Raw genomic sequence first — 27,370 nt, 5'->3', positions numbered from 1 at the left:
AATGGAAACTACATACACAACAGGACTAAGAATCTCACAACTTTGCTTGTCGTCTTAAATATTTACAGTAGAGTTGCCATCCAAAAAATATTCTATACAGCAGGTTATTTTGAAAGATGTTACCAACAGAGGTACGGCCTTAAACAAACATTGCTGGGCTGTGGAACAGTTAGAAGAAATTGAAATGTGTTACATGGGGTTGAGTAAAGAGGAAGTTGATAGAGAAAATCACTAGCTTCAATCAAGGACTATAGAAAGTTACAATCACAGAAGGTCAGATCAGGAAGAGGCAGCCTGGAAGAAGAGGGATCACACAAAGAAGGAAGTGGGTTTAAATAGTACATTATTAAAAATGCTGATTCTCTCACATCCTGTCACATCCCTTATTGTTCAGGACAAAGTCTAGCAACTGGCTTTAGAGGAAATTAATACCCTATCATAATCTATCCAAGCCATTGCTCCTGGCAAGCAATGAGGGGAAAAGATATTCGTCTTGACAGCTCTGTGTTTTGTGCATTGGTTTAGGGTTTCTGACCGCACTAAAGCTCTAGAGTAGAATTATTCTCTAGAGAATCATTAAGAACTACAGAGAGTGCACCCACCATCTCTCCTTCCTCTTTTATAATGCGATGGACAAATAACAAGCAATTCAGAGGTGCTTTCCTGTTTATATCTTATAACAGTGCTTTACTATCTCTTGAGAATGAATGAGATATTTTTATTCCCTAATGATGCCACATTCATGTTTACTTCATTTGTAAAAAAAGACTATGCAAACTTCCTTTTTCTTTGCTTTGGCATGAGTTTGACGTTTTATATTATTATGGAGTCTTGTTATTTTAAAGCTGATGAGGCTGATGTACAATAAATATAGGTTTATTTAGGCAATAAATACAGAAAAGTAAAATCCATAATCCCTTAATATGCCCGCTTTCTTTTTCATTATAAATGTACATATTATTACATATACATATGTTAATATTAAAATTGTGATCTCAATATATATGTAGTCTTGCATTATTTTAAACATTTCATACATAATGAGCATTGTCCAGTGTCACTAAACAGTCTTCCAAAAGAGTTCACAGTTCCTGTGGCTCAGTGTTAACCCCTGTGACACTGCCCTGTTACCTCACCATCAACCAATCAGAGAACTGTGCACGAGCTGATCACACAACCTAAAAGTTGAGAGTTATGTTTTATTTGATGGACAAATCTGAGGACTTAAGCCTGGGACCCAGCATCTCAGATAACTGGGAGATGGCTCTGAAGATGCAAGGTGGGGTGGAGCCAGGATACATAAGAGTTTTTGTAACAAAGACCAGGTGGTCAGAACACCAAAAGATGACTGTTAATTAAAGAAAACCAAACATCTCAAGTTAAGGAATTTAGCGCTTTTCTGTGTACGGGAAGATGCAAAATCTGGGCTCACTGAAATCATTCCTTTGATATGCACCTCAGCTCTCTGGGGCCAGTATCCTGTTTTCTCATCCTGAGTTGCACCGTCCCGGGGCAGATCTACTGGCTGACGGCTGCAACATCCTTTGTTTACTGATATGGCAGGTGACAGCCTTAGTTCACACCTGTATTGCCTGAGCTATTTAAACACTGGCCACATTTGTTATAAGTATTTGTACACTTTTTACGAATATCTATAATTTGCTTTAAAATACTGAGCACAGATAGCGTGATATTGCCCCTGTGTTAGTTTAAGCCAGGATCAACAAACTCTTTCTGTAAAGGTGTGACCAAGCAGGACCCTATGGGGCCTTCCCGGGACAGACCCCTCCCCCCATCCTCCCTGCCTGCCTCTTGTTTATAGAAAAGCTGTAGTCTCGCAGGCCTCCCCTGAGTCACAAAAGCCTGGCTGAAGAATTAATGATCCAAAGCATGCGAACAGGTAGTGACAAAAGTAGCAATTGGACCAGGAGAACTGGTAAGAATTTAAACAGTAAATCAGCCATATGGCGTCACAGAATCTTTAGCTCTTTTCTGAAGGACCTAGATAACAGTATCTCATGCACATGGCCTGAGTTGTTTTACAGATGCTAAAACCACCACTAAATGGAAGAAATTAACTACTTGATGACCATGAGCACGTAGCCCCCAGACTTACTGGAGCCTGAGGAGTGATAACGTTAACCCCTGTGACACTGCCCTGTTACCTCATGGTCAACCAGAGAATTGTGCATGAGCTGATCACACACCCTGCAACCACCCTCCCTCACCTGGCCTTTAAAAATGCTTCCCTGGGACTTCCCTGGCGGTCCAGTGGTTAAGACTTCGCCTTCCAATGCAGGGGATGTGGGTTCAATCCCTGGTCAGGGAGCTAAGATCCCACATACCTCGTGGCCAAAAAGCCAAAACATAAAACAGAAGCAATATTGTAACAAAAATTCAATGAAGACTTTATAAATGGTCGACATCAAAAAAAAAATTAAAAAAAAAAAGTTTTCCTGAAACCCATCAGGGAGTTCAGGGTTTTTGAGCATTAGCTGCCCCAGACTCCTTGTCTGACACCTTACAATAAACACTGAACTCTCCTTCACTGCAGCCCCATGTCAGTAAACTGGCTTTACTGTGTGCAGGTGTGTGTGCAGGTGCGAGGACCCAAGTTTGGTTCAGCAACAAAGGTACCAAGGAAATATTTTTGGATTTCTGGGTCACAAGGTCTCTGTCCCAATTACTCATCTCAGTCATATTAATGCCAAATTGTGATACATGGTGCATAAACAATGTGTTCCAATAAAACCTTGTTTATAGATGCTGAAATTGGACTTTTACATCATTTTCACATGTCACAGAATATATTCTTCTTCTGATTTTTTCCCAACTATTTACAAATATGAAAAATCATTCTTAGCTCATAGGCCATAGAGAAACCAGCAGCAGGCTGGATCTGGCCCTCAGGCTGCAGTTTGCAGATCCCCAGTTTAAGCAGATATTTTTAAAATTTATATCAGGATGAGTTGTCAGTGGTGAAATTGGGGGCTTGTTAGCATAACAGATGTTAGAAATGAGCTCTCACTGTTGAAATTAGTGGTATTCAGTGCCAGCTTTTAACCCTTTCTTACTCATTCAGGTTGAGCTCCTATAGATTTTAAGGGAGGTCAGAGGAACTCTGGGAACCACACAGGAATTATATACCACCCAGCACGAACAACTAGGATTTAACAACCGATTTAGCGGGGCCAGGGCACAGTAGCTGAAATCAGCCCTGCCTGAAAGGACTCTCTGATCTCACATAAAGGTGGATGCACTCTTTTCCTGCCTGCTTGAGAATCAGTTTGTCATACTAATGTCTGTAGGCATGGCAGAATTGCTTTTGAGAACTGCTTCCACTTTTAGCTGTTTAAAAAAAAAAAAAAAAAAAAAGGTCGTGCCTCAGCAAAATGGTTTGATTTAATTTATAAAAACCTCAATTCACAGAACTTCAGTAAAATATTGGCTGAGGTTCTCCTACGTGCCAGGAATGACTGGGGAAACAGTGGTAGAAAAAAGAAGATATGGTCCCTGCCGTGACATTGTTATTATAAAAGAGGGAATTAAAAAATAAGCAAATAAAATAAGCAAAACATTCTTTTCTATGTTATAAGATAATAACAGTGAGCATAATAATCACTATAATCACACAATTTCTATTATTACAGAAATCACAGTAGGGATTTCCATGTGCCAAGCATTGGCCTCGTGCACCGAGGCCATGACACATACTCAAAACCCCAAATTATCAAATAAGTTATCCCTGATGTTATTATCCCTATCTTTCAGATGAGGAAGCTGAAGGACATCCTCAAGGATTAAGGAACCTCTTGACATCATAAAACCTTAAGATGGTGGTTTTGGATTGTGACCTGAGCTGCCGGAGGCTGAGTCTGTGCTCTTAACCTCTGCACTTCCAGGTGGAGGAACTTTGGGGTGGCAGGGTTGCTTAGGGGGGCCTTCAGGGAAAGCCTATCTTAGCAGGGATAATTTAAACTGAAGCCTAAAGGATGGGAAAGAATCATCCATGGAAAAAGGCAAGCGTTCCAATCAGCGCATCTCAGATCCTGAATCTGCAAGATTTCTCTGTTCCTGGAACAGAAAGGAAGCTGATATGCCTGGAAAACCAGAAGCCATGGTTAGGAGCTAGGCTTTCGTGTTAAGGCAACGGAGGGCAATGCAGGGTTGAAAGTAGGAGAGTCACACATCAGATTTAATTTTAAAAATCACTCTGGTGGGCTTCCCTGGTGGCGCAGTGGTTGAGAATCTGCCTGCCAATGCAGGGGACACGGGTTCGAGCCCTGGTCTGGGAAGATCCCACATGCCGCGGAGCAACTGGGCCCGTGAGCCACAATTACTGAGCCTGCGCTTCTGGAGCCTGTGCTCCGCAACAAGAGAGGCCGCGATGGTGAGAGGCCTGCGCACCATGATGAAGAGTGGCCCCCACTTGCCGCAACTGGAGAGAGCCCTCGCACAGAAACGAAGACCCAACACAGCCATAAATAAATAAATAAATAAAATTTAAAAAAAAAAAACAAAAAAACAAAACAAAACAAAAAAATCACTCTGGTGACTGCGTAGAAACTGGGTAAGGGGGGTTGGGGACAAGAATGTATAAGGTGACACAGGCTAGTGGTTGTTGAAGACCAGAAACAATAGCAGCTTAGACCTGGGTAAATGCTGTAGAGAGAGAAACTGCCAGAGCCCATTTAAGAAACGGTTCAAAAGCTTCCAAACAATGATCCCCAACCTAACTCTCCATGAAATCAACTTGATGCTGAGGATAAATCACTGTATTTCTCATATTAAAGGAATACATTATCCTAAACTAAATTACACACTCCCTTTTCCTTCCTGGGCTTGCTCCTACCTCCCTCTCCATGGAGCACTGGAAATAAGGGACTGAATTTAAATAGGAAGAATTTTTTTTTTTTCTTATCCAACTGAGCCATAGGTAAATTCATTGAAAACATTGCAAAAGCAATGGAGCTAGTATCACAACAAAGTTGACAGTAAGAACTGTCAAATGTAATCCATTATGCATGTCATTTTTGGAAAACTAAAGTTTTAGAGAATTTACAGATATATTCTATCATTTATTCTAAACTATAAATACAATTATTCAAGCATAATTCATATCAATAGACATATTTCCTTTTACCTATTGCCACATATTACTGTGCTATTAAAAGCAATTAAACTAGACTTATCATGATGATCATTTTGAAATGTACAGAAATATCAGATCACTATGGTGCGTACCAGGAACTAACATAGTGTTGTAGGTCAATTATACTTCAAAAACAAACAAATAAACTCATAGAAAAAGAGATCAGATTTGTGATTACCAAAGGCAGGAGGTGAGGGACGGGGAACTGGATGAAGGGAGTCAAAAAGTACAAACTTCCAGTTATAAGACAAATATAGGGATGTAATGTACAACATGATAAATATAATTAACACAGCTGTACGTTATACATGGAAGTTGTTAAGAAAGTAAATCTCAAGAGTTCTCAGCACAAGGAAACATTTTTTTCCTTTAATTTTGTATCGATATGAGATGATGGATATTCACTGAACTTATCATGGTCATCATTTCATGATGTATGTAAGTAAAATCATTATGCTGGACACCTTAAACTTATAGTGCTATAAGTCAATTAGATGTCAATAAAACTGGAAGAAAAAGAGAAAAAGATAAAATTGTTTTAGTTAAAAAGTGGGGGCTTCCCTGCTGGCGCAGTGGTTGAGAGTCTGCCTGCCAGTGCGGGGGGCACGGGTTCGGGCCCTGGTCTGGGAGGATCCCGCATGCCGCGGAGCGGCTGGGTCCGTGAGCCACAATTGCTGAGCCTGCGCGTCTGGAGCCTGTGCTCCGCAACAAGAGAGGCTGCGATGGTGAGAGGCCCGCGCCCTGCAATGAAGAGTGGCCCCCGTTCGCCGCGGCTGGAGAAAGCCCTCGCACAGAAACGAAGACCCAACACAGCCAAAAATAAATAAATAAATAAATAAATAAATTAAAAAAAAAAGTGATTAAAATATATTACAATTGATGTTTTAGTTAACTAAATATATAATTCTATATATATAATATTCATACACACATATGTAATTTTACCTAGCTACCTAGCTATCTAATCATCTTTTTATTAATTTTTTAAGACTTTGTGATTTAAGAGCAGTTTTAGATTTATAAGAAAACTGAAAGTACACAGCTTTTCCATATACCCTCTACTCCTACATATGTATAGCCTCCTTCATTATCAACATCACTCTCCAGAATAGTATTTTTCTTTTTTTTTTTTTTTTACCAAGGATGAATCTACATTGACACATCATAATCACCCGAAGTCCATAGCTTACCTTAGAGTTCACTCTTGGTGGTGTACATTCTATGGGTTTAGACAAAAGTATGATGACATAAATCCATTATTATAATATCATTCAGAGTATTTTCACTACCCTAAAAATTCTCTGGTCTCCCTACTCTTCTCTCGCCAACCCCAGTGCCAAACAACCACTGATCTTTTTATTGTCTCTACAGTTTTGCTTTTTCCAGGATGTCATATAGTTTGAATCGCACAGTATGGAGCCTTTCAGATTGGCTTCTTTCACTTAGAAACAGGCGGTTCCTCTGTGTCTTGTCATGGCTTGATAGCTCAATTCTTTTCAGTGCTGTACACTATTCCATTATCTGGATATACCATAGTTTATTTACCCATCCACCTACTGAAGAACAGGTTGGTTGCTTCCAAGTTTTGGCAATTATGAATACAGCTGCTATAAACATCCATGTGCAGGATTTTGTGTGGACATAAGATTTCAGCACTTTTGGGTAAACACCAAGGAGTGTGATTGCTGGATTCTGTGGTAAGAGCATGTTTAGTTTTGTAAGAAATTACCAAAATGTCTTCCAAAATGGCTCTACCATTTTGCATTCCTCCTAGCAATGTATGAGAGTTCCTGTTGTTCCACATCCTTGCCAGCATTTCGTGTTGTCAGTGTGCCAGGTTTTGGCCTTTCTGATAGGTGTGTAGTGGTATCTCATTGTTATTTTAATTTGCATTTCCCAGGTGACATATGATGTGGGGCATCTTTTCATATGCTGTTTGTCATCTGTATGTCTATTTTGGTCTGCTGTCTTTGACTCATTTTTTAAATTGCATTGTTTGGTTTCTTATTGTTGAGTGTTTAAGAGTTCTTTGACTATTTTGGAAAGCAGTCCTTTACCAGACATGTCTCTTGCAAATATTTTCTTCCAGTCTGTAGCGTGTTTTTAAATTCTCTTGATATTGTCTTTCAAAGAGCAGAAGTTTTAAATTCTAATGAAGTCTAACTTATCTATTATTTCCTTCATGGATCATGTCTTTGGTGTTGTGTCTAAAAAGCAAGATTATCAAGGTTTTTTCCATGTAATCTTTAGGAGTTTTATAGTTTGCATTTTACATTTAGGTCTGTGATCCATTTTGAGTTAATTTTTGTGAAGAGTGTAAGGTGTGTGTCTTGATTCATTTTTTTGCATGTGGATGTCCAGTTGTTCCAGCACCATTTAGTGAAGAGACTGTCTTTGCTTCATTATGTTGCCTTTGCTCCTTTGTCAAAGATCAATTGATTATATTTATGAGGTCTATTTCTGGGCTTTCTATTCTGTTCCACTGATCGATTTGTCTGTTTTTTCACCAATACCACACTGTCTTGATTACAATAGCTTTATGCTACGTCTTGAATTCGGGTAGTGTCAACTTTGTTCTCCTTCAACATGTGTTGGCTATTCTGGTCTTTTGCCTCTCCATATAAACTTCAGGATCAGTTTGTCAATATCCACCAAATAACTTACTCAGGTTTAGACTGAGATTGAATTGAATCTACCCATCAAGTTGGTAAGAACCGACATCTTGACAATATTGAGTCTTCCTATCCATGAACATGGAATATCTCTCCATCGATTTATTTGATTTTGCTCATCAGGTTTTGTAGTTTTCCTTATATAGATCTTGTACATAATTTGTTAGACTTATACTTAAGTTTTTCTTTTTGTCTGGGTGCTGATGGAAATGCACTGTGTTTTAAATTTCTAATTCCACTTTCTCATTATTGTTATACAGGAAATCAATTGACTTTTGTATATGAACGTTGTATCCTGAAATCTTACTATAATCACTTCTTAGTTCCAGGAGATTTTTTTTACGGATGCGTTCAGATTTTCTACATGGATGATCAAGTAATTTGTGAACAAAGACATTTTTATGTCTTCCTTCCCAATCTGTACACCTTTTATCTTCTTTTCTTGACTTATTGAATTAGTAAGGCCTTCTAGTACAAGGTTCAAAAGGAGTGGTGAGAGGAAACATCCTTGTCTTGTACCTGATCTTAGTAGAGAAGCTTCAAGTTTCTCACTATTAAGTATGATGTAAACTGTAGGGGTATTTTTGTGAATACTCTATCAGTTTGAGAACATTCCCTTCCATTCCTAATTTATTGATAGTTTCTTATCATTAATGGTTGTTGGATTTTGTCAAATGCTTTGGCTGTATCTATTAAGATGATTTTTTTTAGTCTGTTAATGTAATGGATTATAATAATTGATTTTTGAATGTTGAACCAGCCTTGTTTAACTGGGATGAATCCCACTTGGCCATAGTGTATAATTCTTTATACACTCTTATGGAATTTAATTTGCTAATATTTTATTGAGTATTTTTCCATCTATGTTTGTGAGAGATATTGGTCTTTTCTGGCAAATTTGGCAGTTTTCTTTTCTTGTAATGTCTTTGTCTACTTATGGTATTTGTGTAATGCTGGTCTCATAGAATGAGTTAGAAAGTAGTCCCTCTGCTTCTATCCTCTGAAAGAGATTAGAGATAATCGCTATGATTTCTTCCTTAAATATTTGGTAGAATTCACCAGTGAACCCATCTGGGCCTGGCACTTTCTGCTTTGGAAGGTTATTTATTGTCAGTTCAATTCTCTAATAGATATAAGCCAATTTGGTTCATCTTTTTTTCTTCTTGTGAGGTTTTGGCAAATTGTCTTTCAAGGAATTGGTCCACGTCATCTAGGATATCAAATTTGGGGGCAGAGAGTTGTTCACAGTATTCCTTTATTATCCTTTTTATTTCTATGGGGTCTGTAGTGACATCCCCTCTTTCATCTCTGGTATTAGTAGTTTGTGTCCTTTTTCTTTTTTTCTTAGTTATTCTGGCTAGAGGCTTATTAGTTTTATTGAACTTTTCAAAGAACGAGTTTTGGGTTTTGTTGATTTTCTCTATTGATTTCCTACTTTTAGTTTTATTGATTTTTGCTCTAATTCTCATTATTTCTTTTCTTTTGCTGATTTTGATCTAATTTGTTCCTTTTAAAATTTCTTAAGGTAGAAATTTAGATTATTGATTTTAGATCTTTCATCTTTTCTAACATAGGCATTCAATGCTATAAATTCCCCTCAAAGCACTTTTGCTGCATCCCACAAATTTTCATAAGTTGTATTTTCATTTTGATTAAGTTAAAAATATTTAAAAATTTCTTTTGAGATTTCTTTTTTGACCCATGTATTATTTAGAAGTATGTAGGTATTCTTTTAAAAAGGGAGCAAACTTTTAAAAATTGCCACTAATCATGTCAATGCTTTTCAATGAGTATCTGTAGAATAGATTTGCCACACTCAATCATAATATTAAGAACTGGAAATGATATGGTGAGGCTTGCATTTCAGAAATGTTGCTCGTCATTGTATGGATAAGTTGGAACAAATCAGAAGAGAGGTCAAGAGCCCATCAGGAGACAAAGTAGAAAGTAAGGAGTCAGAAGCATAAACTAAGTGGAGGTAGGGATGGAGGGAAACAGGTATTAAAAAGAGGTAAGAGAGAAGAATGAGGGCTTGGTAATTAATTGGCTGTGTGCAAAGAAGAAAGGAGCATGTCATGGCCTTGGGCTTTTTGCTTGGGAACTGGGAGGATAACTGAGTCTTCTGAGGATTTAGATTGAGGATGACAAGAGGAGAAGATTGGGGTGAGTGGAAAATGAGGTTAGTTAAGGGTGTGCTGAGCTCAAGGTGTCCGTGGGGCATGGGCAGTTGAATCAAAAAGTCTAAATCACCGAAGAAAGTATTGGGCAAAACTTCTCCAAATTTTCAGCAATGTAAGTGAAAACAGGGGAAGGAAAATATTCTTCAAAGATACAGTGAGAGGGACAGAAATGAGACAAGAGGAAAAAGAAATATTTAAAGGACAAGAAGAGAAAGAGGAGCCTCAAAAAATAACAAAAAAAACCCAACTTTGGCCCACTTCTCCTTTCCCTTGTTGGCATCTCTATAAATTCTTGCCACATGGAATTGTGTATAGTCCACAAGTTTCTTTCCAAAATGAAAATACTTGCTTAAGCAAAATTTTCATTAGTCCTTTGTGAAATTAGAAATTATAAGGATGAGCATGAAAAGAATACAATGCACCAGACTGTAAATTTAATCAAATTCCTAGAAAGTGGTTTCCCTCCTCTTTGGTCTAGCTTCATTCTTGTATAGCAGAGGAAGTTGGGTGCTTCCCAACTCCATTTTACTGATATTAGAGGCTTTGTCCAAATCACTTATACATTGGGTTTTAAAATGTTTGTGTGTGTGTGGGTGTGTGTGTTTAATATCATTTCAATATTTACTGAAAATTAATTTTCGATTCAAAGATTTAATTATTGAAGGTGATGGCCCCTGACACTTAGCTTACAGTTTATTGTGGGATAATGACTTAATGAATCAAATCCCCACTTGGTTTTATTAAGTGTGATTGGAAAATAACGTGCAGTGAAAATCTGCCACATAGTGACACACATTTGAGAGCTTTTCATTTGCATTACACAGTTGTATTTTCTGTCATCTTCTTGCACTGGCATCCTTTTTTCTGTTACCTGTCCACTCACTGAGGCCAACAGTCAATATAAATAAATACCAATAGAAATTCACAAGAATTTCTTAAAAACTCAACAACGCCTGGAAGCTTAAAAAAAAAAAAAAAAAAAAAAAAAGAGAGAGAGATGTGATCCTGAAATAAGAGTCCTAATGAACAACTGAGCTAAAGAGAAAGAAAGGCCTTTTTAAAACAAGTGATCAATTTGTTGTTAAAACATGTTGATCTACTGAAATTAGAGGATTGGGTCTACAATATAAACTTATTCTGTTGAGAGAATACATTAAGAAGTTGAAGATAGAATCTGTGTGAATTCTGGATTACTCAGAGAAGATTATCTCTGCTTCATTAATATCATACCGAATCAAATGGCAGCTGCTTTATTAAACAGATGTTTATTTTGGTTAAATATTCTGTGATCACCCAAGACCATTCTGCATAGAATAATTATCTAGGGTGTCTAGCTGAGTTGTCAAAATTCTGAAAGGGGGCTTCTAAGATAATCATGAGCCACGAGTAGATACTTCTCCTCTTTATTTGAAGGCGCACAGCAGGCTTTCTGAGTGTCTATTTCTGCTTTAATAAGACTCTCCTCTCCATGATGAAATCTCCTAAGAGGAGACTCCAGCGCTATGCCATCAGCTAGGAACTTTCCATGTAAGGAATTCCATCACCCGATACCAGAGATAACGACTGCAATTCAATCAGTCTGCTGGACAGACGTGAGGAACTGGCAGCTGAATGCTCAAGATAAAAGTGTGTAAAGTATAAATGAATCCAAACTGAAATTAATTGACAGCTTAACGATAACATCAAATTCAGCCAATAGACATCTTGCACAAAAGTGATTACATCAATATAAATGTCTCAAAGGCTTTCTATACAGTCAATATTTATATTTATTTTACTTTAAGCTAAACTTCAGGAACTATAGTATAAGATACTGAATTATTATTAAGTTTTATAGGTGACTATATATGTGATGACAGTATATGAGGACATAATTTTTTTCCACTTCATTTACTATAACATAATCTGTGTACTAAAATTCATTAAAAAATACCTGTTCATGAATATAAGAATAAAAGAATAAGAGAGAATGGAATGTTATGGCATACTCCTTTATATAAGATCCCTATAGTATAAGTATAGAATTTTCATCACAAAGTCTTGTAAAATGTATGACCATACATATTTGTCATTTGTATATTTTTTATCTGTGACACAAAAATAATGCTGAGAAAATATTTAATAATTCCATCAGCCAAGGTAGGCTGGGTTACACTACAGTAAGGACATCCTAAAAACTTAGTGGCTTAACACAACAAAATTTTAGTGAAGATTAATTCTGCAGTGCCCTTCCACTCTGTCTCTGGATTTGGCCAAATAATGTGTAACGGCAAACACAACACAAGCAAAGGCCTGAAAAGCACTTGCACAGTTGGGTTTGTCCTCTCTCTTGTGCTTCAGCCACTGCTATGAAAATAAGCAAAGATGAGCCTATGAAACATAGAGAGCAGACCTGGGTGCCCAGTTGTCCCAGCTGACATCCAGCTGACCCTAAACATATGAGAAAGTGCAGCCAAAATCAGCAGAACTGAGCTAACATCCCAGCATGTGAGCAATAAATGCTTCTTGCTGTGTACCTCTGAGGTTTTGCGGTTGCTGTTACACAGCATAATTTTGGTAACAGGTGATGACATAGCTATCAATCTCCTGGTATCTGAAGGTACCTCCCAGTTTATTTTCCTGTTTTGATGGACATCATTTAAAATCAGTTGCAAGCCCACACCTATGTGTCAGTTTCCCCTATCCACAGACCAACCACAGACCAAGAGTTACGCAGAATACACGAAGGCGGTATCAGAGAGTACTTGTTTTACTGTATTTCTTGCCAAGACGTTAACATGAGTCATTCTCCTTGACCCCGCCGAGCTCTACTTTTTCCACATCGTTTAGTGCTTCTATCCACCACCAATATCACTTATCTTCTCTTCCTCCTTCCACACACAACTGCAAAGATAACCAAGTGTCACCATCTCGAAGCCACTCTCCGAAGGTCAAGGATTGTTACGTTGGATCCTGGTGGTGAAAATCCAAGGCAAAGACCTTGTCCGGCTGTTCTGCCTAGATGTGAATATAATCCCTTCATATAGGGAGGGCTTCCCTTAGACATTCTTCAAAAACATCAAGGTTATTAAACCAGTTTCTCTCTCTACTCAGAGGTACTGAGTCCCTCTTTTCCTGGGATGCTTTCTTCCATTTCTTCTGGCTCAACTCTCTGCAGATGAAAATGAGGCCTAATGACCCCACCCTGAGCCAGACAACCAAGCTCCTTACCTTAACTTGGAGGAGAGACCAAGTACCTCATCATGTCAACTTTAGTCACAATGTCACCTCCAAAATACGGCAACAGGAGAAACCCGCCACAGGGAAATTTAGGGTGAAGTTTTCAGGGCCCAGAAAGGCAAATTCCTATAGGATCAGGCAGGTAATGCACATGGTTGCAGTGGGCTGGCTGGGGTAGAAGTGACCAGAATCTGCTAGCTCCATCCAAAGCAGGTAAGAGCTACTCAAGCTCTTGTCAATCCTTCCCAAGAAAAATGTTTCAATCTTCCAAATGCTCAAAAGAAATAAAAAATACGTAGTTGGCAACTGATTTTTAAAGAAAATCTTAACCTGGTCCAAACAAAATAGATATCGAGGCTATAGTGTTGCTACCTTTGAATCAGGAGATGGCAACTAACCAAAGGGGTTTGATCTATTTGGGGGATTTTTCCAGCAGGAAAACCTGAGCGGTACCTGGATCATGCTGTTTATTGGAAACAACATGCTCCCATCTTGCCTTTAACTGAGTTTTGCAGAGTCAGAGTGTAACACAGAGGTACTCACAGGCTACACAGGCAAACCTGTATTGTCACCGTCAAATCACAGCTCCTGCCAACCTCAAGTATATATTGAAATAAAATCTTCACCCTCATTCTAATGCTTATTGAGCAATTGTTAAGCTCAAGGTACTGCTTTAGTTGTCTCAAGAATTTAGAGCAGAAGAAAACATTGTCTCTACCCTCAAGGGAGTAGAGAGATAATTGCATAGAAGTATTTAGTAAATAAAGAAACATATGACTTTCAGTCTTTTGTGTCTGAAAAAGGTAATTTTAAAAAACTGGATTTGAATTATTTATCTGGATATCTTGTATATTTGCCGAAGAATTAGAATTTGGAATAAAGATATAAAATACACTTTGATTAGAACAAGTTGTCTTTGATCAGAGCCAATTAGTAACTGAATTAGTTAAGAAGGAATAAAGGAATATTTTCCTGGAGGGAGAAAACGAAAAGAATCATCTCTTGTCTGAGGGATTCTTGTGGAATCTTAAAAGACAATATATAGTATCTTAGTACTTGCACTGGAATCTTCATCTCAAAGCATCATTAGTCCATAATCCTACAATCTTTGCATCTTTCATTAGGAGGAGAGAAAAGAAGAAAGAAAATGATTTCTGAATCAAAAATCTGAACACGCTGTTTTAATAGCAATGACTAGAAGACTACATGTAGTCAAACTCCTTTGAAATTAATTATCTAAGAAGTCTCAAGAGCACCCTTCCTATCAATCTTGTTTGGGCTTGACCTCAAAGGACCACCTACAAAGGTGTGAAGGAAGCTCACACTTCAGAACTGTTCCATGCATGGCCTTGGCTGACATTCACTACATGAAGATTAATTAAGAAGGCTTCTCAGAATACAGATGCTTATCTAATGAGAACTGAAGTGACACATACCAGTTTTCACTTAGGTCAAGTAGCAGATGGTTAACTTTAACATGGACTTGATGAAAATAGGAGTGAGTGCCTCTCAGTTCTCACGTGGCGGAGTGTTGAAGGCACCACAGTCACGCAGAGGGATCCTGGACCCCAGCCCTGAGCCTCAGGGATGCAGCTGAAGTTCTGGTTTCCAGATAACAGCACACATTAGTCGAGGCCACTGAGGTTTAAAACTGAATGTGCTGGTCCTAGAGGAGTCCATTTGTATCAGCTCTAATGGATGCATCCTAACCTTTAACCCATAATATGATGAATGCACTTAAGCTCACATCTAAATGAATATACATTCAGCTTATTCCTTTAGAGACCTTCTGTCCAGCCTAGTTATGAAGTAGTTTTTACAGTTTAGTTGTGGCTCAGAGTTAGGAAAAGGGGAAAAGCTGCCTAAGTATATTTCCTTGGCCCTCTTCCCTGGAACCTGCTGGAATGAAGGAGAATAACTGATGTAATCACATATACTAAAAACAGAAAATATGTACAACACAAATGCAAACCAGCGAAACTCAACTAAGGATACACAAAAGCCAAAGTGATTCTCTCCAGAGCTTGACCAGAAGGCAGATTTCTCTAGAATAAAATAAGAGAATCCTCAGAGTCTCAACCAATGATCCATTTTCTGACAATTAAACTAGAGCAACTGAAGATGAAGCCAGACGGAAAGAAAAAGAAAATAACTACAAGCATTTGAAGAGCTGACATTTGTCAACGGCACAGGAATAAACCCTATCCAAATGGCCAGTCAAATACCTGTAAGGGGAAAATACCACGTGGGCCCTCTGCCAGGATGATCCACTCCTTCACCTGGAGATGCGTCTCCAGTCCAAAGGATGCTACAGATTATATATGGAGAAACAGAACATATCTGAGCAAGTACGCCTGCCAAGATTACTTCCCCCACCCAATTTCATTCTTGAGCAAATTGTGGGCAAGATCTCTACTCAAAGAAGAATAATAACTATTAGAAAAAGAAAAGATGAGAGGAATAAATCAATAAGCTACAAAACCGTTTATATAGCCTGATCCCATTTATATAAATATATACGTATATGTAGGCATATGAAGAAAATATCTCACGTGAAACATCTGAAGATGTAAACAGATATCTGAATCATGAGCTAAAGGAAGGAAGGTGAAACTTCTACTTTTTCTTCATACAGGTACATTTTGATTCTCTTGAAATACCATTTTAAAAAGATCTGAGCTGAGTTTAGTCTCTGGAAAGAGTGGACATCTCTCCAGAAAAGTACTGTAATGCTGTGTCAAAGTTGAACCTTTACCCTATCCACCCCCTGCCAAACGCTCATCCTCACATACTCAGTACTTCCCTGGTCCCGATCCAGCTCCCACTTCTGTCATGCCATGAACTGCTCCTCTACAGTAACCAGCAAACTCCCCTCTCTCTTCCCCCTGGCTGTGGTAGAAGACTTTAGGATGTACCCCCATGATGTCTGTCTTCTGGTGTTCACACCTTCGTGTAATACTCCCCTCTTGAGCATGGGTAGCACATGGGACTTGCTTCTAACCAACAGAATTACACTACATTACTATCTGTGATTACACTACATTACTAAGACTCCCTTTGCTAACAGCCTTGCTGAAGAGACTCTCCTGGCTGGCTTGGAGAGGTAAGCAGTCACGTTAGGAAAGTCCACGTGGCTAGGAACTGTGGGCAATTTCAAGGAACCAGGGAAGCCTGTAAGAGCTGAGGGCAGCCTGCAACCTCTTACAGGCTGAATGGGTGTGGACACTCAGACCTACAGGTGTGGCAAAATGAATTCTGCCAATAACCTGAATGAACATGGAAGCAGATTCTTCCTCAGTTGAGCCTTCGGATGAGAACCCAACCCAGCTGATACCTGTATTACCTTCATGTGAAATTGTGAGCAGAGGACCCAGTTAAACCATGCATGGACTTCTGACCTGCAGAAGCTGTGAAATCATATATGTGTGCTGTTTTAGGCCAAAAACAAAATAAAAGCAAAATTCTGAAACTGAAACTATTTCCATTAGTATGATCTGAATCATGGTGATAAAACATGAGCAGGGCAGGGGAGAGGGATGAGGAGAACTTCTCAAGACCTGTGTTCTCCAAACACTTTTTAAAAGTCAAGTTCACTGATGTAAAATTTACATTCAGTAAAATTCACCTTTTTTAAGTATAAAGTTTAACAAATTTTAACAAATGTCTAGAGTTGTATAAGCACTACCACAATCAAGATATATCAGAGGAGGCTGAAAAATCTCCTACAACGAAAAGCTTTAAGTAAGAAAAGATTACATCCTTCTGCAAGGGTTTAATTATGGCTCTTTCCAGACATCAGAGAGATTTTAGTACTTCTAATACTTAAAATAACACTAACTATAACTCTTTTATTTACCTACTGTTATATCTGCTGGGATGTGTCCATCTGCACGATCTGAATAACAATGTCTAAAAACTAAAGGTTTATATTTCTTGCATGATGAGTCTGGAGGTATTCAGTCTAGGACTTCAATGCTGTGACTCAAGGATGCTGAAGACCCAAGCTCTATCTTTCCTGATGCTTCCCCATCCTGGGTGTGCTGCTGGCCAACTCAGGGCCATGAGCTGCTGTTGTAGTTCCAGGCATCAGTCCACAGTTGAGGCAGGGATAATGGGGAAGGACAGTGCATGAACCATTATCCGGAAAGCGAGAACTGTCTCAAAAAAACTCGGTAGGTTTATGCTCTTATTTGTCAAATATATGTCAGCCTCGCTGTAGAAGAGGCTGGAAGGTAAAATTCAGCTTTCTCATTTTTATAGCAGAGGTTGGAAAGGGAGACGGTGGCTGAACTTGGCCAATCTGCAGTGACTGGCAGAGACTTTAAAAGTTCAAAGAGTTTTTACATTTTTTTCATTTTTAAGGACCTCAGTAGCTAGAGTTAACTCCCAGGCCCAGTTATATATAGGTATGAATTATCTCTTATTTAATGATTACTGACTCTGGGAAAATTCTCAGCTACACTGTGACATGGTGTGTCTGTGTTTCTTTGTATAATTTAATCATGTAAAAGCTTCTCTTTTCTCTGATCTGTTAAGACACTTGTCAAAACGTCGGATAAAATACGATGATGAACTAATACTGAATTCTAAAATGGTACACAATAATGCCAAGTACTTTGAGTTATTTTAATTTCTTTCCTGCTTACTAAGAACATGCAATGAACTGCAAAAACAATGTACAAGGTTAAAAGTTATGCAAAAAGCAGAAAGAGCAGCCCAGAGAGAACGGTTTCCAGCATTTTTGAAATGGTACTCAAATTATGTGAAAAGAACGCAAATGCTGTTGTCAATTAGTAGAAGATCGGGATCTTGTTAAAATAAACAGATTTTGTAAAGAACAATATTTTAATATTAAATTCATGTTCTGTTAGCTAAAACATCCTATAGTAAAACTGCCATCTAAGTATATTTAAAAAAATAGGAATTATCCTCATTTAAATAAGATTAAATGGAGATACTATAAACATCATATTGGTAGATTATTACCAAGAGGTACTTTACTTAGGAAAATGCCCGTAGTGTTTCACTTAAAATCCATGAATGCTGTGTATTCTGTGATATATGGAATTTAAACACATTTTCATTGTAGAATTAACCTAAACCCAGAGGGATCTTTCAATCTAGCGAGAGAGAGGAGACATACACAGATAACTCTAATACCAGTTGAAAAGTACGATGGGTCCCAAGAGAGATGCAGGCACAGGAGAGATGATTGTTCCTTGGGGAGGCTTTGGGGAGCCAAGAACAATTAATTTGGATCTCGACCAGCTCTGCTTCGTCTCCATGTCCTAAATCACCTGAAGTTTTAGGCTAAAAGGATCCACTAACCCCTCCTGTGACTGTCAACATCCAACCAGGGACCAAATCCCATCACCTTCAGCTCTCTCTTATCCCACTCCACTCCCCAGGCTACCTCCTTGGGATACGGGATTGTTTTCGCTCTCCTGGAGTTTTGCAAAAGCTCCTACCCTTTAGATTAGATTCCCAGCAAGGCCCCTGGAGTCATTTTTTTCCCTCAAAGGAAAATCTGATTACAGTACTCCCTTGTTTTAAAACACAACCACTGCCACCACTCTACTTGTGATTTGTTCAAAGAGGCATAAACTTCCACTAATCTTTCCAGTTCTGGCATATAAATAGCTCAATAAATGTTTGTTGACCGGTAGAATCTATATATAGTTGAATGAACAAATGAATGAACTTTCTCAAGACCCTATCATATACCTAATTCGCTGTTTCTTTTCCTGTATGATGTAAATGAGCTCAATTAGCATGTCTCTTACAAAGCTCTGCAGCTGATGTTCTCAAAATTCCAGCCCAATAAATCTGAAGAGATACAGGGGTTAAGTCTAACTTCAACTGGGTGAAATCTTCAACAGTTCTAAGGAATTTATTCCCCAGATTTGACATACAAATCCAAGGCTGTGTCTATGTGATAAACTAAATACTTCTTGGAAGTTAAAAAAATGGAGTTGATGGTCAAATAGTTGTGAAGAAGCCTAAAATAGTTTCCCTGCAAACTGATCTCAGATATAGCAAAAGCAACACAAAGGATGTCTAAACTTTCTCCTTTGTTAGCTTATACATGGAAATCCTCTAGGATAGGTCTTGGGGGAAGGAATCGAACATCAGTCACAGACTTTAACTGCATGTATCTAAGTGTTTTCACTAAATACGTTACCCTGGTCCCTCCTCCAGCAGCTGTAGCTGGAGCTCGGGACAGCGGGCCACCACAAGAGCAAAGTCAGTGGGCAAAAGGGTAGGCATGAGCCAACTATTAGCAGTAAGATTTTTGCTAAATTACTCTTTTATTCTTTGTCGTGGCAAAACAAAATACAATGCAATCTGATCCCTTGCTGATTAACTTTAAACACATGAAGGCAAACAAGTTTTAATCACCTGTCACTCCACATAACCCATACAGATACTACTCTTTACTTTCAAATGTCTTTCTTATTGATTTAGTTCTCCAAGTGGTACCACTGAGATTCATATTCTTTTTTACCCGTGACTGGTCCTATTTGATGACACTGTTTATAATTTAATTGTCATAGTCCTAATTTTAACCTGTAGGGCATTTTTATCACTTGCCACTTACATATAGAAATGTATTTCTGTCAGTTTCAATTGGTTTAACACCAAGCTATATGACATAAATGCTGAGGTTTTACGATTGTCTTTTAAATTAAAAAAATAAGCAGATATTCTGAGGCTAATATCACATAAAAGTAATATCTCATAATTATGGTGTGTTTACTACATACCATGCACTGTTTGAAGCTCTTTACATATGAACTGTGAAATTCTCACAACCCCTTATGAGGTAGACAGTATTACTGATGTATGAACAGATGAGAAAACTGAAACACAGAGAGGTTAAATAACGTAATAAAATATATTTTACAACACTTTTAGTTATGAATAACTCTTACATCTTGAGCATTTGTGCTTTGCTACATACTAGCCACATGGGATTAGGCAAGTTACTTTACCTCATTAAACCTCATCTGTCACATGGGCATTGCAATTGTACATGCTTGAATATGGGGAGGATTAATAAGATAATGTGTCTGGCACAGTGCCTGGCTCAGTACATCTTCAATGATTTTTAGTTAATATTATTATGACTAGGATTCGACATTGACTTCTAGCCTTGGATCTGGAGCTAATAATTTGTGTAATGTTTGAGAAGACACTTAAGCCCCGAGTTTCTCCAGTTTCTTTACCTGTGGAGTGAAATGAGCTAAACCTCCTCTGCTGACTACATCAGGTAGCACAAAACCACATCAAACAGTGTTTGCAGAAGCAGTTGGTCAAATGTAAAGAACTAGATACATACAAACTATCACTTTTACTAAATCAACTGGGAGAAAATTGCTTTGACCTTTTATTCCACAATTACCACTTCAGAAAGTTTCAGGGTCCCTGAGCTCACACAGCTAAATGTTTTCACTACATTTTTTTAAATGGCAAAGTGGGAGATGATTTTTTAAAAAAAAGAAAAGAAAAACAGCTTTCAGGAATATACTCAACAAAGCAACTCTCTGAGATTGTCTTGGGACACAGGTCTGTCTCTTCAAAGTTTCATAGCCCTTGTTTCTACAATTATGGGTGAAATCCAGTAAATTTTGTGTTCCCACAGACAACACCCAGGCATCAAGAAAACTTGGAAATGTTTTCAGTGTTTGTTCTTAATTCACTGAAGGAAATAGATCTTAAGATAAAAATAATTTTATAAGGTAATTTAGATGAAAATATTATAGTGCTGACAAAGATCAAACATTAATAAAATGTAAATTCCCTTATTTATTTTAAACTCATTTTGCAACGATGTTGAGTAAATGGGTATAATTTAATACTCTTAAAACCTAGAGGTATAAGCATTGCTTTTGCATGTAGCAAACAAAGAGTAAAATAACACTAACTAGTCATTCATTCTAGAACTTAGACTTCAGTAACTTCCCACAGTTCCCATATCCAGTGGCTTAAAATAGGTTCAAAACAACACAAAACAAATATACTGGTTTGAGAAGGGAAGGCTGCATAAAGTTAATCTTTGATTAATTATATGCAATATAATTATGGGGAAACGGTACCAAAGCACATATGAAAGTAGGGTTATTTCTTGATAATAATTTCTTCTATATGAGCCTGAAATCATGCTAAAGCTAAATAAAAATAAAGTTATAATCCCAGTCACTGCAAAAGTGGTATGTATACACTGTTGCAAATTAGATTAAAAGATGGAAGAAATGAGAACTTCAGATATTTATATCTTCCTATGAAAAATAACATTGAATATGACCAAACAGAAATAGTAAATATACTTAGTGTTTTATTTTCTCTTTAGGATGAAGAAATGAACATGATTCGGATATTTCACCAACACCATTTTTTCATTTTTGCTATTATTATGAAGGCTGAGTTAAAAATTACTTACTCTTTATAGAGATATTTAGCACCTAGATACACAAGAAATGCAAATATGCACATACCCAGAACAGTTCTTTTCCTAGTATTTTCATCAGGAAGATAAGGCTTCTATACCAACAACCTCAATATCATTAAAATATTTTAAAACAGCTCCACTTCAATAGGGAGAAATAAAGTTTAACACAGAGTGTCGGTTCTGCATCTTTCTTAGGGTATAAATTGGAAGAAAATTTGTGATGGATCTGAAGATTAAAATTAGTGGTCTGAAAAGCTCAGTCCATCTTGACCTACTGTTCTCCTGGAGAGGAGACCAGGGGCACCCTGAGGATTTCAAGTTATACCCATTCAAACCCTTGTCTCTGACAAGACTGTAGGTCTGACAGCAAGGGAAATATTACCCTAATTGTAAATTACCCTCTATATTTAATTCCGTGATATAGAGAGAATATGTTTCCTGTGAGTGATGGTTTATCTTTAAAGAGAACCTGAAAGATTTTTCTTGTGATTATATCTGAAAACAAAGTGAACAAATCTGATGGAAGAGGGTTCCTGTGGTGCTAAAACTGGTAGAAAATGAAAAAGGGAAACCCCAGCAAAAACGGACTGGAGTCGATCTTCCAGACAGAGAAACAAACGCCTCAACAAATCTTTAAATGTTTTTATCTTCTTAGGCATGATGATTTTTTTAATGAGAATCTCTGTATTTTTATAAAAATAATTGCCTGAATTTCTCTCTCTCCTCTCTGACACCTTATTCAGGTAAAGTTACAGAGCCCAACACTTGTTGCCCTGATTGTTTATTTCATTTAAATACATTATAGAGCAGTGTGGACGTGAACTCGCTTTCAAGGCAAGGAAATTTAGGCTGGGATCCACTCGGAAATTTAATATAATATAATATATAATTTAATATAATATAATATAATCTGAGCAAGTTGCAAATTCTATATCAATCTCATCTTCATTTCAAAATGGGGATAAAGCAACCTTCCTCCCAAGTAAGTTGTAAGGATTCAGGAAGCTAAAGAGTGACAAATACTTATTTGTATTATGGCATGTAATCCTTAGCTATTATGTTAATATGATTATCATTATTAAAAGCAACAATCGTAGCTATGTAAAAATAAAATATCTTAAGCTTTTGGGAGACAGGATTTTTGTCTTAGATTAAATTTAGATTAGATTTCCCTCTGTTGCCATAAATCCAGGCAGGCAGAATTTTTTAAGCGCCCCAATTTAATATTCAGTACTCTCTGGGCAAGAGTTTATTTCCATGGCCAGCGCAGATGTGAACTGTACCGTCATGCATAAACGCTTCATTTCCTCATTTTACATAAGATCACAGGAGACTGTCAAAGGCTTTATTGAACTCAGAAAGCATTACATCTTCAGATTGTCGCTGCTCTTATCTGTATGTTAATCTATTTTTTGAAAAAGAAAAGTTTTTTAAAAAGGCAATCTGTAAAAGTTCCTCCTTAATGCCTTTCTTTTTTTTTTTTTAATAAATTTATTTATTTATTTATTTATTTTTGGTTGTGTTGGGTCTTCGTTTCTGTGCGAGGGCTTTCTCTAGTTGCGGCGAGCAGGGGCCACTCTTCATCGCGGTGCACGGGCCTCTCACTGTCTCGGCCTCTCTTGTTGCGGAGCACAGGCTCCAGACGCGCAGAGTCAGTAGTTGTGGCTCACGGGCCCAGCTGCTCCGCGGCATGTGGGATCTTCCCAGACCAGGGCTCGAACCCGTGTCCCCTGCATTGGCAGGCAGACTCTCAACCACTGTGCCACCAGGGAAGCCCCTTAATGCATCATGATTGGCTCCTTGTGATGACTTTTTTTTACAAGTATTCACAAATAATTGACTTCACAGTTACTTCCAGAACTCTCCTCTTAGTCTAGCAAGTCTTTTTTTTACCCAAGGAAAAGATCCTTTAACCAACTACAAAATATTGTCTAAATCACAGCTACATGTGGAAAGCAGATTTCTTCTCCTGCTCGTTACTGGGAATTCAGTTCTGAGAGGTCTTGTGGGAACTCAATATTCTGGAATGCTTTAACTCATCAACAGCTTTTTTAAAGCATTTTTTATGTGTCTTAAAATAGAGAAGGAAAAGTGATGGGTCTGCCTTTAACAAGCTTGCCCATCAATTTTCAAATACATGATTTAGCTAGGACTCATTTGGTTTTAAGTGACAGAAGCTCAATTTGAACTGGTTTAAGTAAAAACAAAAAAAATGACACAAAACAAACATCAAAAAATAAATATTTGCAAATGAAGCAACTGACAAAGGATTAATCTCCAAAATTTACGAGCAGCTCATGCAGCTCAATATCAAAAAAACAAACAACCCAATCCAAAAATGGGCAGAAGACCTAAATAGGCATTTCTCCAAAGAAGATATACAGATTGCCAACAGACACATGAAAGGATGCTCAACATCATTAATCATTAGAGAAATGCAAATCAAGACTACAATGAGATATCATCTCACACCAGTCAGAATGGCCATCATCAAAAAAATCTACAAACAATAAATGCTGGAGAGGGTGTGGAGAAAAGGGAACCCTCTTGCACTGTTGGTGGGAATGTAAATGGATACAGCCACTATGGAGAACAGTATGGAGGTTCCTTAAAAAACTAAAAATAGAACTACCATACGACCCAGCAATCCCACTACTGGGCATATACCCTGAGAAAACCATAATTCAAAGAGTCATGTACCAAAATGTTCCCTGCAGCTCTATTTACAATAGCCAGGACATGGAAGCAACCTAAGTGTCCATCATCGGATGAATGGATAAAGAAGATGTGGCACATATATACAATGGAATATTACTCAGCCATAAAAAGAAACGAAATTGAGTTATTTGTAGTGAGGTGGATGGACCTAGAGTCTGTCATACAGAGTGAAGTAAGTCAGAAAGAGAAAAACAAATACAGTATGCTAACACATATATATGGAATCTAAAAAACAAAAAAAAAATGGTCATGAAGAACCTAGGGGCAAAACGGGAAAAAAGATGCAGACCTACTAGAGAATGGCCTTGAGGATACGGGGAGGGGGAAGGGTAAGATGGGACAAAGTGAGAGAGTGGCATGGACATATATACACTACCAAATGTAAAATAGATAGCTAGTGGGAAGCAGCCGCATAGCACAGGGAGATCAGCTCGGTGCTTTGTGACCACCTAGAGGGGTGAGATAGGGAGGGTGGGAGGGAGGGAGATGCAAGAGGGAAGAGATATGGGGATATATGTATATGTATATCTGATTCACTTTGTTATAAAGCAGAAACTAACACACCACTGTAAAGTAGTTATACTCCAATAAAGATGTTAAAAAAATAATAATAACTTATTGGAAAGATACTGGGATATCTCAGTGAATTTTTCAAAAAGTTGAACAACCAAGCATTCTGGCTTTCTTCACAGGTCAACAACAAGGCCTCCAACTGTCCAAACTTCGTATGTTTGACCATCAGACTCTACTCAGTATATACTGCTGGGACAAAAAGACTCAGAGAAATGTGATAATATGCCCACAACTGTTCAAGTTGCCACACAGAGGCCATCAATCCTCTGTGCCAACAGAAACACGGGTAACTGGGACTGCACACAAACTGGGGGCTTAGGATAACCTGGCAGCCACCTCTAAGCTGTCTCATCTCTGCTAGTAAACTTCTGGAGGCCTGCAGTGACACTGTGTCATCACAAAGTCATAATGCTGAAAACAATGTAAATCCTAGCAATAAAAAGAATAGCAATTTAGTTATGCACACAGCTAAGCAGTTTAAAGAACGAAATCATAAATGAAGTTAACAAGGTGAAAATGCAATTTCTCATTCATTCTTCATGTGCACATTATCAGAAAGGTAAAATTCAAGCAAATACCCAGACATATCACATTATTGTGAGTAGGGAAGATGGTTCATTTTGGTTCAATTATTTTAAAATTAAATGTGAGGTATTACTGCTAATGAAATAGTCACATCATGACCTTACAACTCTTAATTCTATCTAAAAATATTATATTTCATCTACTTATTTTCTTTCTACATATAATTCCTAACAGTTGTTATTTAATTATTCATTCATTCATTCCACCAAAAACTGAATCATCACCAGTTATGCAATTAGAGAGTACTGGAGCCTTGATACTAGGAATTTTGTTACCAAATAAAAATTTTGGAAAAAGCATAAAATGTGTTTCACTAAGTTCACTTATTAACACTATAAGGATTCCAACAATTTGAATGAAATAAGTGGATTCATTTCACTTACTTCCATAAAACAGTCCAATAGCAATAAAACATCAGAACTCCTGGAATGAATTTTACAGAATCAATTCAACCTTGGTGGTTAAGAATGAAATTTATTACTACTGTTACTCATATTATTAATTAACAAAATAATGCCAATTTTCTTCATTGTAACCACTGTGCAAAAAGCAGCCTCCATATGCCAGGTACTATGAAAGGCCCTTCATATAGTACACAAAAGAAAAAAGGAGCACTTTCCACAGTATCATTCAAATATTGCTAATGTCCTTGATATTTAAGTAGACTACCTGGGGTCCCCGGTTTCATTTTGTGAGAATCCTCACTGGCCCAAGATTTATGCAAACCCTAGGGCCTAATGTTCTTCCAGGCATCGTTGGCTCTGAGCTCCAGGTCTGTAGGAAAGAGCTCCCTCCTCTCTCAAACACAACAACCATTCCGTGTGCAGACCAATATGAGGAACACAACTTGCTCTCTTTGATTTTCCCCAGACTCCTTGATATCAGACACTGGCCTGTGCTTGGACTTCCACAGCCCTGTGGTTTCAGAGGATTTTAAATCACAGCAACAAAAATGACCTGATTATCAAGAGTTCTAAACACATGTTTCTTTATTTCTTTATGAAGAGTTTGATTTAGAAAAGTGAGAGAAAGAATGATCTACATATTCTCCCAGCAAGTTGAAATTTAACATAGTTATGTGTCAGCAAGGAGCTTCAAAACACCTCCCACACTCTCTCTTCAGCATTATATTTATCAACCATCTCATGTAATAATCTGACAATAAGTAAAACTCTAAAAGCTAATTTAATATAGTTTTTTTCTCAGTCAAATATCCTCTTCTCTCTCAATTTCCTAAGTAACTAAAGAAACTCCAGATTTACCTTTGGGTTTCATGAACTCATCCAAAGTTTGAGATTGCATATATGTTTAACTGCCTAAGAAAGCCTGGTGAAGAGCAATTCACCAAGCTGATATTAACTAATTAAGAGCATAGATTTCCATGAGATCATAATGAACTAATTAATTAACACGTGTTTGTACAATTTGTGTTATAATTTGCATACATTCCATCGTAACTCTGATATATGATTGTCCTCATTTCACTAGATCATCAAACTTAGTTTTGGAGAGATGTTACATGCCTTAACCAAAGCCATTCAATAAGAAAATGCTGGAAGAATTTGAACTAAATCTACTGATGCCAAGTTTATTACTTTTCCCATCATGCCAAATATTGGCCCAAATCCCATATCTACTTACAAATAAATCATTAAAACAATATGACACACTTCACCTTCAAGAGCTACTGCTAGCTTACTATGGTGTCATGGCAGAAGCTCTGAAGTTTGAATTTGTCCTTGAAACTGGAAGAAACACTTTCAGCCCAATAATGCCAATTGCCTTTCCCCCTAATTATCAAAGTTCATCAAATGTCTTAGCT

General features: G+C 37.7%; 1 protein-coding gene and 1 long non-coding RNA gene across 2 annotated transcripts in view; one reads left to right on the top strand and one right to left on the bottom strand.

Moving 5' to 3' along the window:
- The window catches only part of LOC309659097, a 219,034-nt gene extending 194,738 nt beyond the window's left edge, over positions 1-24,296 (top strand). The window contains exon 2 of the long non-coding RNA XR_014262586.1: positions 24,079-24,296. This is a non-coding gene — a long non-coding RNA (uncharacterized lncRNA). The remainder of the gene's footprint in view (positions 1-24,078) is intronic.
- The window catches only part of CTNND2 (catenin delta 2), a 943,287-nt gene that overhangs the window by 743,159 nt on the left and 172,758 nt on the right, over positions 1-27,370 (bottom strand). The window lies entirely within an intron of this gene.

Source organism: Balaenoptera physalus, assembly GCF_965194825.1.
Source record: "Balaenoptera physalus genome assembly, chromosome: 3".
NCBI classification, from domain to species: Eukaryota; Metazoa; Chordata; class Mammalia; order Artiodactyla; family Balaenopteridae; genus Balaenoptera; species Balaenoptera physalus.
Note: the sequence above shows the minus strand (reverse complement) of the source record. Positions and strands in the feature narration are given on the sequence as shown.